Source organism: Hippoglossus stenolepis, chromosome 3 (assembly GCF_022539355.2).
Source record: "Hippoglossus stenolepis isolate QCI-W04-F060 chromosome 3, HSTE1.2, whole genome shotgun sequence".
NCBI lineage: Eukaryota > Metazoa > Chordata > Actinopteri > Pleuronectiformes > Pleuronectidae > Hippoglossus > Hippoglossus stenolepis.
Window position 1 is genome coordinate 29619340 of NC_061485.1, and position 16929 is coordinate 29636268.

The following is a 16929-nucleotide window of genomic DNA, read 5'->3' on the forward strand; positions in this document are numbered from 1 at the left end:
ATGTGGAAGACTGGGCTCGACCTTCTGACCTTCTGGTTCACTGCTCTAGCCCTCAGCCACAGCTGAATGGTAGAGCAGGGGTAGCGATTCTCTGCACAGACGCATTCACAACAGCACAACAAATCCTCCACATTATTCAGGTGAGAGGTGGAGCAGCCAGGTGCAGCGGGTAGAGACAGGAAGTGACGTATTAACTTGACAGCACACGGACACAGACGTATGCTCTTATCCCCACAAACTCTCTTGATACGCTCGTCTGTGTCATCAACCCCCCCACTTGCTCGCAGTGAATCCAGCAGGGGATCCCCTGCTGTGTTCACATATTGACTTCTCTTGGATTCCTACGGACATTATACCAGGAGGTCAGGCGGATAAAGTCCACAGAAACTGCAGAGTGTCTAACTCGGAAAGAGAGAGAGAGAGAGACTTAAAGGACCTCAGGAGTCCCTGAGGCAGACAGTCCATGACAAATTTGATCTAAAAGAAGAATTTCCTGGTCTCCTTTAAGTTTTTAAGTCATGGTTATAATTTCAAATTTGTCCTGGATGTTGTTCTCGTCTTGTTTTCCTGGTTCAGTGTGGTGCAACTCATTAATGAAAAAGTAAACACCCACTCCAAATGCTCTGCCCACCATGGCCCCTATCACAGGGATCCACCACCAGCAACATCCAGCTCTGCAGTAGGGACACCTACACATAAATAATTATGAGAAAACACAAATTAACTGTGTAGTTATGACCACGGCTTCCTGCATGAATTAAACCATTACATTCTCCTGCCTTATTTGGGTCCTCCACCACTGAGCAGGTTGACTTAACCTGTGACAAAACTGTAGTTACTCTATGGCTCTGAGCTTTGTCTAGTTAAGAAACTACTGAAGTGACGTCTAACATCAGACACATTTTTCACTGAAAGCTTGGATTGCACACTGGGTGCATGGAGTAAAAAGGTTTGCCATTGAGGGTTAATTCATGTCAGATGGGTGGATGGTAGAGAGGTGAAAGATATCCATGTTAACAGCTGTCAACAACTTGTGAGCATTCAAATTATGAGACAACTGACTCATTCATCTAAGGGTTCGAAATTACTATTTTTAGTGCTTCAAGCTACAAAAAAGGCCACTTGAGGGGCTTGAAGGCTTCTCCAACACGTGGTGATGTGTCTGCAATGAAGGTACGATCAACACCTTAGTTTTGTCAATGATTAGAAAACACCTACAAAAGGTCTGGAGCACAGAGCTTAATAACGAGCTCGAGACATAAAAAAATACACACACAAACTGTGTGGCTTCCAAATTCTTAGTTCCCTCCCGTACTCACCGGTGACTCCCCTATAAAGACAAATCATCACCTGCCTATGCCCACAAGTGCACAGGTGGGGACACATTCACACAGCTTGCCATACACACTACACAACAATATCCACATTGGCTACAACACTAAGTGTGAGCAATATAACACTTTAACCCTCAAATCTGAGTTTACAGGATATATTCAACATTTTGGGGAATCCAGCTTTTCATTTTTTTTTTGCTTTCAGATAGGTGAGATGATTGATATTTCCTCTGGACAGAGTTTCTAGTCTTTTTGCTAAAATAAGCCACCATGCAAACCTGAGAGTACTAAGATCCACCTATCTGCACCTCTTAACAGCATTAAGTATCCTCAAAATGTCAAACTACTCTTTTATTTAAAGAGTATAGAAGACTTTGGCTGACACTAGGCACCCAAGTTGGTTTGGTTTTCAGACACTTGTACTCAGTAGGTAATTTGTAGGTGGATGAGGTGGGAATCCCATCCCTAAAATCATATATATTTATTCAATTTTCTCTCTGATAATAACTGCAACAGAGCTCAGAATATACCAAAAATTCCTAAACTCTCTCTTTATGTCACAGATAATACTAGGGAACGTTTTTTGTTTCGACATCATTACATTTACCTGAACACATCCATGCCTCAGCCAGCCACAGCAGTGAAGAGCCGTGGGCCAAGGTCTCGAGCTGGGTTGATGGGATAAGTAGTTCAGACCCATGGACGCTGCAATGGCCATGATGACCATGCCCACAGGTTCCATGCCTTTTGGAGCACCCCTGTTCTTCCTGCCAGTGATGCCAGGATTGCACAGGATCAGATCTCTTAACTCTAGTTTCAGTCTGTATTAAGCCATGTCACTATATAGCCCCATAAAAAACGAGATGATCAATACTCTGAAGGTTAACTATTAAAGTTTCTGAGGGTGTTGCTATTTATTTTACATCTGTAATGCTGGTTAACATGCAGAATCATGGCTTTAAAAAAATATATAGAATCAGATGGGAAGCAGACTGAATTTACCTAAAATGTATATGATCAACAAAAAAAAGAAATAAAACACACAATTAGACCTTTATTATCCAAGCTGCCTTCACAAATACACTAACTAGTGCATGCACATCTCACCACACAGTCATCCATAACAGTCATTCTCAGCATCGGAGCAGAATTGATCATTCAGCAAACAACTCATGTCCATTTATGCTTACATTCATTCATGACTGCACAAAATGCACGCTCACAGATTATGTCAAGACATACAGGCTCAAATGCATCTCTGTGTGCTCTAGTCGCTTCCACATACCTTAGTAAGTCCCATGTTGGAAAAATACTGCTCTCCCAATGACATCAATAATTCCATAAAAAGAGGAAAAAACCCTCAAAAGCTAATATCAGATTCAAAAACATGCTTTGCTCTGATGTCATCAGGCAGTTTGTGTAAAGTGTGTTAAGTATTATCATTAATGTGGATATAGTAGCTATATTATCAGCAGAAATGAAATATCAATTATAAGTCCTCAGCCTCTACCTGATCCTAAAACCCACTTAGGACACAGATGTTCAGCAGGATAAGGTGCAAAGATGTTGGGCTGTGGCATTGGCACCAGTAACATCAAATACTCCATTGGTATATGCCATCAGCTGAGGAAAAGAAAATACAAGAAACTGTTTATTCCTATTATTAACTAACAAGCTGTTCTGTGTTACCATCATTAACAAGATTGATGTGATCATTAATCCCACATAAAAAAGGGGTATTCAAATATCAGGAAAATTTAGAAGCTGGATTACTAGATTAGTTGGATTATGACCCGATCGTCCTGCTTTCTGAGACAGTTCTCTCATAGTAATGACGTTTACACATTGACCCATAGACGACACAGGCTCCAGCGAAAGCACGCAGGAATTGTGCCACCACATACACAAGAATCTTCTTCAGTGGCATCTTACTCATGATCGCCATGGCCAATGGGACTGCAAGGTTCACGTGGGCTCCGACAACAAAGCAACAAAGCAGATGAGCAAGAGCAACAAAAAGCTTTACATACAATCTTTTCTTTCATGCAGTGGTCCTCAACAAAACCTCAAGATGGAACTTTATTTGTACAAGGTTAAAAAGTGCAACACAAAAAAATCCATTGCAAAAAGATGAATGACCTAAAGTAAAAGGTATTCAATTCAGTTCAATTTTAAGGGCCAGATCATAACATAATAGGGTCAATACCCTAAAATGTATAGAGAAACCCAACAGTTCCCACAATTAGCAGCACTTTGGCGACTGTAGAGAGAAAAAACTCCCTCATTAACTGGGAGAAACTTCTAGCAGAACCAGACTCCAGTGTGGGCGGCCATCTTCCTTGACAGGTTGGGGTGAGCGGAGAAAATGGGGAAGAGACCAGGAACAACTGTGTAACCATCACATTGGAGCTCTGTCAGACTGGTTGTTATAATGAAAATAATAATCTTCAATTGTACCTTGGCGTCATCAGGTGTTTCACCCTTTTAATTGCAGTAACATTAAAGGCGACCCTGAGGGTACACTGAGGCTGAGGGGAAATTTGACTGGCTACAGGTTTGTATGGCAGTGCTATGAAAGCCATGTGGCCTGCTCAGTAGATCAGACATCATTACCTGTATGCCATTTTTTAAACTAAACTAAATACCTACTCTTATAAGCAGCAGAGTAAAAAGCTGTCCTATTTAAGAAGTACCAAAAATCTGGTTGCAATAAAAGTAAGATAAGAGGAATAAAGGAGTTAAAACAACACAGTTGTACCAGAATTACAAATCGCATGCAGTGATTTAAAGGTAGGTAGTGAGTTGGCAAGCCTAAAGTCATCAGGCAGGGAACTCCAGAGCCTTGGGGCCCTGACGGAGAAAGCCAGGTCACCTTGAGTAGCCAGCTTTGACCTAGGGACAGCTAACAAGGACAGGATGGCCGATCTCAGGTCTGGGATCAAGACCTGCAAAATGTATGTAGGGGCCAGCCCATGTTGACTTTTGAAAGTTATTAAAATAATCTTAAAATCAACCCTGGACTGATCAGGACTGAAGATTGTTATTGCTGTTTTGTTTGAATTTAACTCAAGGAAGTTAAGTGACCATTCCTTAATGGCAGTTAGGCATTCTGTTAGAACACTCACACGGCTGACATTGTCTGGCTGAAAAGACAAGTATATTTGGGTGACATCGGGATAGGAATGAGATGATATCCCATTAAAATGGCTGATGATATTTCCTAATGGGAGCATGTATAGCGAAAATAGGATGGGACCAAGAATAGAACCTTGTGGCACCCCGCACATCAGTGGAGCCAAAGATGAGATATTATTTCCAATTGAATTACAACTCTCGTTGCTCATGCTCATTCGTTCAAGACTCTTAGGACAAAGGGCATTTGTTTAACACTCTGGGATCTTGGCTGCGACCTAACTGTGGTACCTCTACTGGGGATATCAGCCATGCGTCCATTGTTACTCTCCCCATCCTGTTCAAAGACACTGCCCACAACAACGAACCAGACCTGTGTGTCCGAATTGTATCCGACATAATCTGCCTGAATCTGCTTAAGGCATACTTAGACTGCAGGTCATTAGAGTGATGATGTGTCAAACTATTTCTTTCAGCACTTTTTATAACATCAGACACCACAGCATTTCAACAATCTCTTATTTCTGATTCTAAATATACTTTATATACAATATATCTCCAGCCCTCACACACTTTTACACAAAAAATCAATCCATTAGAGACCAGGGTAATCAAATAGAAGCTACAATCATTTACTCTCCGATTAAAACCTAAGTTTACGATTAGTATTAGTTAATTTAAAAAAAAGGAACATCTTCACAGCATTGTATCAGTAAATGTCCATTATTACTTTCAGTATTTTAGCTGTTCCTGGGACTGCACTTTTCTGGACAGAGGCTTCAGATGTTGTACGTGGGATCTGCAGGGGCAACTCATCGCCCAGGACACATTGCTGAATATGGTCTGAGCAATTGGATCTCACGTAGCAGTAATGAGAAAATATCATAAATTCAATTGGCAACTGTTTATTATTGGAAGGGCAACAGCTGCCTAACTTTAGCTCAACTTTCCTGTGGGATCAATAAAAAGAGAACAAAGAAGCCTCACTCTTTAGCAATTCCACCATCAGCTCCAAGAAAAAAACTAAAAAGTAGTTCTTAAATAACTACCTTAGTTACAATACAAAAGTATTTACAGAAAAAAAATGACAAGTGAGCCATCTCAATTCCTTCTCATCTCTGTTGAGTGTTGCCCTTCATGAGGGACAGCTGTTTGTTTTGCCTCATCTGTAGTTTTTCTTTACTCTTGTTGAGGCGTGAGAACAGAGGATGTCGCACATTGTTAAGCCCTTTGAAACAAATAATTTGTGAATGTGGGCTATACCGATAAAATGTGATTAATTTGATTGATTTCTGACTAAATGAAAAATGAATACAGATGAATGGCAACAGCTGTGTTTGTGAGATCTTACCTTTTTAAGAATTTCTCTTTCCAATCTTATAAATTAGAGAGCTGCTCTAAAGTTTCTTAAGATCCTGATGTGCATGACAGATGCAAGGAAATGTGGTGGTGAATCTTCTGGACCTATTCCAGCAGACGTCCATCTTAAACAGCATGGATGCAGAGTGACCTTGACCCTGTCCAATGATGGAGTGTCAGAGCAGAACATGTCCATGACTGAAAGCAAGCATGTTGCTCTCACTAAGATTTACATTATCCTCAAATGTAATCATTTTCGTTATCATTGATTAATTATTCATGCCATAACAATGTCTTTAACCCTTTGATACACAAGCTATGCAAACCCCTTCTAATGCACAACACAGGTCTAAAATGACACATATTCATTTCCTATGTAATTTAATGTATGGCTGAGTGTTTCTTTGCTATATCTTTTGAAATCAATTTATTACATCATTTAACATTCTAAGTATTCATTAAATATCTAGTTTTCGATGACTGCAAATCATTATTTGCATTCTTCCTTCTTCCTTTATGAACAAGTTTTTTGAATTACTACATCAAGTATACATGGGTCAAAAATGACCCATGTATGCAAGTGTGATTTAATAAAAAGTAAAGACACACTATTATAATAATTTTGCTAAAATAATATGTTTTGCATTGATTGAACAATAATACATTTAATATTTTAAATATGCTTATTTGTCACTTTGTCCTACCTCAAATACACATCACTTACAAACGATAACACTGATAATGAACTGTAATGTATATGTAGTCTTACTGTAGTGAACTGAAGTGAACTCTGGTGAATGTGACCAAAAAAATAATGAAATGTGATTAAATCAAATCTCATGGGCTCAGCACAAAATGCCATATCAGTGCTTACATGCCTTACAAATGACAACTACATGTTTGTGCTCCTTGCACACAGGCCTGTCTTTGGCAGCTGGGCAGATGTTACACCCTGTTCCTCTTTACTTGGCCCTCCTGTCTGATGTCCTCATGTGGCTGGGTGGTGGCTGCATTTTGTTTTTTTTATCCCATATCTGACCCATTGCCTCTGTAACATGCTATTGGAGGTGGGGCATGCCCTCCATGCACCTCTTCATATGTGGCTTGACAAGTTCTTTGCTATTCATGAATAGCCGCCGTACATTGGTCATACCACCCATGTATTCAGGGTTTTGTGCAGCGAAGTTAGTGTAGGCATTGAGGGAGGCAACATCCAGCACATTGTACCAGGGCACCATGGGCCACCTCTGTGTTCTTCACTTACATGATTAGGTGCTAACTATCTGACCCATTGTGTCCACTCCTCCTTTTGTTTTGTTATAGTACTGGATCATTTCTAGTTTCTTCTTTACACTGTTGTCATTCACTGCTTTGTCGTCATGCATGGTGCTCAGGAGGACAGCAGCCTTTCCCTTCTTCGGCACATAGCTCACCATGTTCATGTTGCCATTGAATCCAAATTCTGAGCTATGCAACTCCCTCGATTTGAATCAGTCAATCAGTCCATTGAGTATATACTGTTTTATTTTGTTGATCTAGCTAAGGTTAGCTAGCTAAAAAAATGATATGTCAAAAGCTAGCTATTGTAACTAGTAATGAATGTCAAGATATCTTTAACAAAATGAACAAATATAATGTACAGGTTCTTTTAAAAAGATATCAACTATTTTCTAAGGTAAAACAATTGTAAAATAATACTAACATGCATCAGATGTGCAAAAGCAGCTGTGTGAAATGAATGGTAGGTGTTCCATAGTGGATACATACTGTATGGATCATTTTTGACCCAATGCGTGTAAAGTAGATGTAGAAATACAAAACTTACATTTGTTTACAAAGTAAGAAAGGAAAAATTAAAATAATGATTTGTGCTATTCAAAAACAAGATATTTTCATGCATATCTGGACTATCAAATGATAAAATACATTTATCTCAAATATATAGCAAAGAAACTTTTTGACCCATGTTGTGCATTTTTGACCCATGTAGTGATACAGAAAGGATTTTTATTCAAAAAGTAAGAAAATAAAAAATTAGATAAGTATTTGTGATGATCAAAAACAAGTTAATTGAGGAATACCTGAAATACTGAGTGACAAAATAAATTTACTGCAAAGATATAGAAAATAAAAACTGAGTCAGGTCACTTTTGACCCATGGGTTAAATGCCAGTGTGGGATTCGAAAATATATCTTGTTTATCTTCCAAATATCAAATCATCACATCTGAGAGGTTTTACTCAACAAAGTTTTGGTATTTTACTTTAAAAAAAAACAACCTGACCAATAATATCAGTGGGGTGTTTCCTCTATCAACAGAAATTCCTTTACTACTTTACTAAGACCACTACTGATACTTGTATACAGCAAGATGTTTGAAAACCATTTTCTGCAACCCGTCCATCATCTAAGAAACACTCCATAAATACCATAACCCCACCTTCCTCTGAGCTCACTAACACTTAATCTTAACACTTAAACACTCCATTTAACAGGAAATGGATTTAGCTCATCTGGGTGCCTACCTGGCATATGGTTCTTAAAGGGATAGTTCACAGAAAAATTTAAATTAATTTATCATCTACTCATCACACGACCAAATGAGGGGCGGGTGAAGTGTTTGAGTCCACAAAACACTTCTGGAGATTAAGGGGTAAACTTCAATGGCAACATACACTTCAGACGTAGTAAAACAATAGAAGAAACATAAAATGCCTCCATACTGCTAGTGTGGTTTCACCCAAGTGTCCGCAAGCCCGGACATTCATATTCGACTCGAAACAAGTTAATTTACACCATGTTTTGAAGCCTAAATGTCACAGACGTAGCCACATAATGGTGTGTCCGAGGGTCTGTGAATACACCTCGTAGGAAGATATCAGCGGATATTTAGGGTGTTGTACATTGGGGTAATGGGTGTAAATAACGCTGTTCTGAGTTGAATATGAATGTCGGGGCTGGCGGACACTTGGATGACACCACAGGAGCAGTATGGAGGCATGCTGTGTTTTTTCTGTGGTTTTATTACGTCTGAAGAAGGACTCACCATTGACTTCAATTGTATTGGATTCTGCTGCAACAAAGTTTACCCCTGAAACTCCAGAAGTGTTTTGTCTTAAACACTTCACCGGCAAAGTGGTGAGTAGATAATAAGTACATTTTCATTTTTCGGGGAACTATCCCTTGAAAATGAGATGTGGTCAGATGCATTGTTAGGGCACTGCTATCTTCAAGCAGTGGAAAGTGATTGTTTTTGCTCCATGGATTGGTGCACAAGACCCACACACAGATGGTGAGGAGAGAAGCTTAAGAATCATATGGCATAAAGCTACACAATTCTTTGACTCCTACATTGTGTTCAGCACCTGATCATTTGTGGAATGCTGAACAATTCACTAGGACAGAATATGAACTATGATTAATATGTTACGTACAAGCAAGCAGCAATGTGGATAACTAACCAGTTGGGGAAATGTGAGAGGATGAGTAAGTACATCATCAAAGTATGTTAGCAAGTGCTGGAGCTACAGTCCAGTACTTCCTATTAATCATAATTCTCTTTCAACTTCAACATCTCAGAATGGAAAAAACAAAAACTACTACACTGCAGCCACGTCATCACACTTAAATTAGCATGTGTAATTTCTCAGGGTGTAAATCTGACTGAGACACGAGTGTGTGCAGTCTAGACTTAAGAATGATGGAGAGGATGCAGTACAACATTGATGACCCACATGTAATAGAAACAATGCTCAGAAACAGAAAAGTGCCTTTTAGAGCCAACAAGTCATCCAACTGAACAGTCACACAGGTTGACGCTGAAATACCACCCGAACATTGGCATGCATAATGGACCTAATGCAGACTGTACCAGATCATTATGGTTAAACCCATCGTTAAGATTATGAGATAGTTACATTACTCAAACAAAAAACTTGATTAGATTCAGGAAAAGACTGAGGTTTGGTTTAGGATTCGTGTTTCCACATCACATCCAGCTACCACAGTCCTGACTTTGTAAGTCTCCTGTCAAAATCACAGTTAGAAGTCACCCATTGATAAAACCTAAATATAGGTTGCATTAATCTGCACAGACGACATTTGGGCCAGTTTTTTTCACAAGACAATCTTGATAGAGCTCAAGTTGACATCATTATGATATCACCACTATCCATACAGTTATTAGAGTGACATCAGATATAATCACCAATGATCATGTTAACCTAATTCAAAAGATATCTTTGTTATCCAAATGAAACACAACGTAAATGTAATGAGTACTATCTAACAGATACAGTTTGATAGGCCCCATTGCATTTGTGGCCTCTGGCTATGAAATTGTGACATTACATGAATAAATGTGTTATTTACTGAGGCTACACCTGGGAGGGATAACACACAAACCTGATCATAAACAAATCAAATCTCATGCCAAAAGTAATCCACAAAACTAACATGTGTGTGAGTGTGTGTGTGTGTGTGTGTGTGTGTGTGTGTGTGTGTGTGTGTGTGTGTGTGTGTGTGTTTTAAACTAAGACAAATGTCAAACTGGGTTCTGTCGGTCTCAGGAAATTACGGGAAAGCAACAAGGACAGATTTGTCCCTAATTCGCACTATGAATTAGGTTTGTGCTATCAAATGTAGTAAACCATTCATTAACACTGGCCTAATTTTTGTTACATCTTAATGGAACAGTTTTAAAGGAACAGTCCAACATTTATAGTTCAAACTTATCTACAGTGAAATGAAAGAACCATTCTTGGTCGCATGAGCTATAAAGACTTGGTACCTAATTATATATTTAGAATGTACAAATGTAAGGTGTAAGAGCTATAGTCTATGTCCTTTGTCATTAGGATTTACAATGTTGTTATATATTTAAAAAATGCCTTCTACATTCTGGCAACAGATCAATCATTCCTCAATGGAGATTTTGGTTCCTCATTTCGACGCCTGAAATATTTTCCATGCTTACAGGCAATGTAAACATCACTGCACCTACCAAGGTAACCATAGGCCCTGTCCCAATTCCTCTCCCTTGGCCCTACCCCTAGATATGAGGTGCCCTTCGCTGGGTCGCCCCCCCCCAAATGGAGCCAGAGGGATAGGGCGAACAAATCTCCTAAGAATTGGGACACCACTCGCTGCGTCATCAGCAGCCAACCAACATTATTACAGTGACAAACAATATCAACTAACAACCTTTATCCACCAACATTATAACAGTGACATATCTGACAACTGCAGGACACAAGGGACAGATTTATGTATTGATCAATACACAGTCAGCGTGTTTTTAAACGTCTGTTGATAAAGTAACTGTCTGCTGTCAGAACTTTAGATTGTTCCTCAGTTAGTGTTAGCACATCCATTTTCACTTGTATATTTTGCCAGTATAAGTAGTCCATGTTCCATCTTCCTTGAAGTATGTCCACACCCCTGATATACCGCCACTAGCTTGCTGCAGTGAATCACCAGGCTTCTCTTGTAGTATGAACTAGTATGAAGTTCAGTGCTGACAATGTTCAATGGCCTTTTTTGCAAAACTGCCTTCAGCTTGCAGCTTATTACTGCTTTGGTAACAGCGCTTTCAGTTGAAAGTAGATCAACCTAAGAAACACCGCCAGGCTCGTCAGTGTCACTCTCTCCCCAACCAATCAAAGTCAAGAACGGGCAGGACTAACAATATCAAGAGTGGTGGAGGAGAAACTGATCCTGGCAGATACTGATAAATCAATTATCTACAATCTAACTGTAATTTATGATCTAAGTTCAATGAAAAAATACATATATAATGTAAAAATTATATTTAATATAAATAATATATATATAAAATATAACAATATATTGTTGATTTGACTAATTATACTTCTTTATTGTTTCAATGACAATGTACTCTTCTCATTGATGCCAACCAGAAGGATTTTAAAAAGGTTTTTAATAAAAGGTTCTGTGACTCAGTACTCTTTATCTTTGCCATTATGCAAACATTAACCCTAATATGTAAAATATTGAGATATACATATTTTCAAGTTCCAAATATTAGGTCCTATTTGTTTTGGTTTTTTTGTCTAACGTATATTTTTTTTAATTCAAAACTTTATGGTTAAAATATTAAATGTGAAGTGTCAATTACATTAATTCATCATACGACTTGGACAACCTCTTAGGAATGATACAATGCTCATGTAGATGTTGCCACTGACAGCCTTAGTTCAGCACTTAATTCATTAATAGACTCAATTGGTTTTACTCAACATGTGAATATACCTACTCACTGTCTAAATCACACTCTAGATCTTGTTCTGACGTATGGCATAGACAATTATTGACTACAATGATTCTATTATAGTCAGTGTTTATCTGATAATACTGTGAACAAATTTCAAGAGCTGATTCCTCTGACAGTCACCTCACAGCCATGTGTCAGTACAATACAGAAGAGTTATCAAAACTTCACTCCAGCACTAATTGACAACTTTGTCAATAGTAGAGCAGCCTCTTTACAATCAACCCTTGAGGCTGTCGCCCTGCTGAAAAAGAAAAAAGAAAATCACAGGAGATTAGCTGCATGCTTTAATTCTCAAACACTTGTTTTAGAACAGAAGCTGCAGAGGAAGTGGCCAAGATGATTTTCACCTAGGCTGGAAAGATAGCCCAATAAATTACAAGAAAGCACTCAGAAATGCCAGAACCTCCTATTATTCATCATTAATAGAAGAAAATAAGAACAACCCCAGGTTCTTCTTCAGCTCTGACACCGAGTCATAGCTCTACTGATCCATCTATTCCTCTAAGTCTGAGAAGCAATGATTTCATGAACTTCTTCACAAATAAAATTGTAACCATCAGGGAAACAAATCCACCCCCTCCTCCGCATGAATAGCACAGATACGTTGTCTAGTCCAGAAACCATAGAACCCCCTGTAAACACCAGATTTATATTTGGACCACTTTTCTTCAATTTATCTTCCTGAATTGACGTCACTAGTTTCATCATCTAAACCAGGGGTAGGAAACCTTTTCAACTCAGAGTAGAACAAAATACACTGGCAATGTGAAGGCCTACTTTGAAATAAATTAAACACAGAACTATGCAGGCCTATTTGAGTCCTCCCCATATTTGTCGGAAATGTATGAAATAAGAAGTAGTCCACTTTGAAATAAATAAAAAGATATAGCGACAGCCTAATAGCTTAAAAATATATATTTTAGTTGATGAAATATTAAAACTAAAAGTGAGAGCAGGTCAGACTGGAGGCAGACACAGAAACTGAAGCTCAGTACAAACCAACTGCAGCTTCTGCTCTGATCAAGAAGCTGCAGCGCTGATCTCTGAGCAGCTGAGACCAGAGAAACTCTGTGTTTCACTGTTTCCACTGTTAAGAAGCAGCTTCACGTGAACGAGCTCTGATCTCACTGTGTGTGTCTCTGAGCGAGTGAGCGGGGTGAGGGGGCGGAGCCCCGGGGCCTGTGTGTGTGTGTGTGTGCGCTGTCTGGGAGCACACACACACACACACTCGCCCGCTCCTGGTATTTCATGATGGCCTGATACGATGATGATTTAAAAAATGAAAGTGAACGTCACGTTCAGTCACGTTCATCGTGACGTTCACTCACGTTCATCATATGAAAACTGATTCGTTAAATTCACCGTTCGCCAAAAATATGCGCGGCATGCAGAACACTGCACAGGAAGCCACTGCAGAGGGGCTGAAGAGCCGCATGCGGCTCCAGAGCCGCGGGTGGCCGACCCCTGGGCTAAACCAACAACTTGTCTATTAGAACCTGTCCCAACTAGACATTTGAAGGAAGTTTCAAGTTCCATATTAAATCAGATTAATATGTCTTTGTTAACCGGCTACGTACCACAAGCTTTTAAGGTAGCAGTAATTAAACCTCTGCTTAAAAGGCCCACTCTTGATCCAGAGGTTTTAGCAAATTATAGATCCATACCAAACCGATGGTATGGATTTAGAATCCATCACAGCACAGAAACAGCACTATTAAAAGTTACTAATGACCTTTTCATGGCCTGAGATACTCGTCCTGTTGGATCCTGAAGAGAGGGATTGACACCATAGATCATAAGATTCTCTGACAGAGACTGGAACAACATGTAGGGATTAAAGGAACAGCATTGGGCTGGTTTAAATCATATTTATCAGATATACTGAAATTTGTTAATGTTAACAATGCACACAGATGTTAGCCTCACACACACACACAAACACAACTGGGGTGAAACATCTAAAACCTCCATCATTAATTACACATTCTTTTTTGTGTAGTAGTAGTTGTGCGGTAGTGTATTAGCTGTGCAATCTTTACCTGTGAGGGAGGACTTCTCCGTGCTGCAGTGGTCTGTGTTCATGGCCGAGTGTGATTTCTTGGTGTAAATGTGAGAACCACTGAGGGAGAGAGGTAAAGCATTGATATTCAGCATGAGGTTTAGCCGAGCCCCGTTCTGCAAACCTTGATGTTGACCTTCCGACCTTGCATTGAAAATCATTTGGCAGCTCCTCTGACCTCTTGCAGTATGCACACATATAGACACACCATCAGCTCAAGTACAAGCTGAAGTGAGGAATTCTTTGGACTTTTTTCACCACTAACTCCAACTTTCTGCTGCATCCATTTTCATACAGTATCAAGGGCTGGAGGAGCAGTCCGAACTTACCGTTTCCCTCAAGAATTCCCCTGCAATAATTATCATAATTGCCATCATCTTATGTATGAAGACAAAGCACCGAGTTATAGTGCATTAAAATTCACTGTCACTGTCCTCTCTGAAAACCTCAACATTGTTCTTGTATGCGTTACCAAGCTAATGAGATATGTCATCCATGTCTATATTAGCAATATAGGGAATTTATTCAAACGTCAATTTACAACTGATTCTATTTATTTTTCTCTAAGTTGGGATTTGAATATGATATTCACATGCTTACCGTACCAGAAGACAGGTCCCACCAAGAAGCTGATAATGTCCAGATTATATTTGTCTCATGAAAACTGTGCCATTATCAATAAATACCTCACCCCTACCCGTGTTGTTGTACATCCCAATATAACAAGCCTAGTTGGTCTTGTAGACCGGTGTTTTCATCCCATCTCATTTCAACAATTATAATTTCATCCTTTAAGTATAACCACAAATTCCCCTGACTTATACCAAGTAATCATTAAGTTGTCTAAACCAAAGCATGAAGGTGCTATCAGAAAATTTTAAATTTAAAACAATTTTGAAGTGACTGAAATCTTCTGTCCTGCCCACGGACTTCTTCAGAAAACTTATAAATGTGTAATTATGGAAAGCAATGACTATTTTGACCTATTTGTCTTGTTTTTACACCCCAAAGCAAATTCTCACAACAAAATCTAGAGGACATAATTATATAAAGTGCTATCACAAATAAATACATAAAACATTTTCACGAAAGATTTAAAATGCTGCCGGTGATAATAAAATATTTAATTTCCTCCGAGTTATCTCCACTTCAAATCAAATATCTCACTTATCTTTACTAAACTAAATCAGCTAGATTCAATGTGTAATGTGTGGGTCCGGCTCTGAACTCAGGCCCCACACACGCTTCTCTAAAAGTAAATAACAGGACAACTCCTGTGTCAGGGACAGACCTGCCACAACAAGGCACCAGCACAATATGTCTGGATGTCCAACGAGCAGGGAAAATACAGCTCTATGAGAGAATGGACGTGGCTCTTTTGAATTATACATGAAGCAGAAGGAACAAAATCAACTGTGTGAAGTACTTTGGCATGAATAAATGGTGCATAATTGATATGGGCTCTCTTACATTATGCATCCCTGTTCGCAAATCTGCATGTGAAGTTATGACGCAAAGCAGGTCAGGGGATCTGAGGGATACAATGTCACTGATCTAATGATCCTCGCTGTTAATGCTTTATGCAAATGTGCACTGCAGGCACCACCAGGCTTACATGTATCAATTCAGCCACTAATGCAGACAACAAGAATAAATGGCTGGGGAGTATTTTCCTAGCTCCTGGGGTTGGATTTATCAGTTAGCCTGCTTGATGCACTGATCCGCACAACATACTGTTGAGATTCTGAAGGTGTGTGCTTCAGCTGTGTAGATTCATAGAGAGGTTTACATGCATCTCCAGAGAAGCATAGTTAAATCCTTGGAACCCTTGACCATTGGGATGCAAACAAATATCAGTGTATTCCTATTGAAATAATGAATATTTAAAACAAAAATCATCAGCCGAAAAACAACAAAAACAAAACAGACAAAAACACTCAGATATCTGTCAAATCACTAACATGCAGTTACAGGAGCGTTAGTAAGGTTGGTTGCAGTAGCACTCCTATGCTGCTCTGAGATGCAGTTTGCATGTCGGAGCAGGTGTTTGTGTCGTATTCACTGACAGTTCAGAGAAGCTGAGCGCTCACACACTCTAAAATGCAAGGATTCCTCTTTGAAAAGTCATAAGTCTATTTTTGCCTTCCCGACAGATGGCTGCCATTCGAGGGGAAGGAGTCATGTGAGTTTTCTTAACAGCACTACTGAGATCGGACTAATTAAATGCTTTTTTTTTTAAGAATTGACTCTGAAAATTAATAAAAAACCAGCTGGTCACCGTTGTCCCCTGGCAGTTTCCTGCAGCCCAGCCTCTGGACACACAGGCAGTGAAGGCAAATTTAATCCAAATGTAGAATACATGAATAAAACCTATTAAGACACTAAGGACAGATACAGACATACCCTTAAACAAAATACAGATCTAGCATAAGTCCCAATTATGCCTGTGATGTTTTTATTTCATTAATTGTTACACTAATATACCGTATGTTGTATTTACAGCATCCCTCTTTTCTTACTAAACATATCTGGCCTACGTGACACTGGTCAGCTCAGAAAACAAGTACTCATTCAACATTTAACCAGCCTGGTTCATTGGTTGCATATAAAGGATTAACTTGTTTATCTTGGAGTGATGAGCACTTACAAAAGCAAGAGAAATTCAAACTGAGGAACCTACTGCATGTTATAGCATATCCTTAGGTAGATCATTTACAGTGAGGCTATGAATGTTTGAAATTTCCTTGAATATC

At 39.1% G+C, this 16929-nt stretch overlaps 1 pseudogene; it reads right to left on the reverse strand.

Moving 5' to 3' along the window:
- Nucleotides 1-511: 511 nt before the first annotated feature.
- LOC124851549 lies at nucleotides 512-7267 on the reverse strand (annotated as a pseudogene).
- Nucleotides 7268-16929: the final 9662 nt, after the last annotated feature.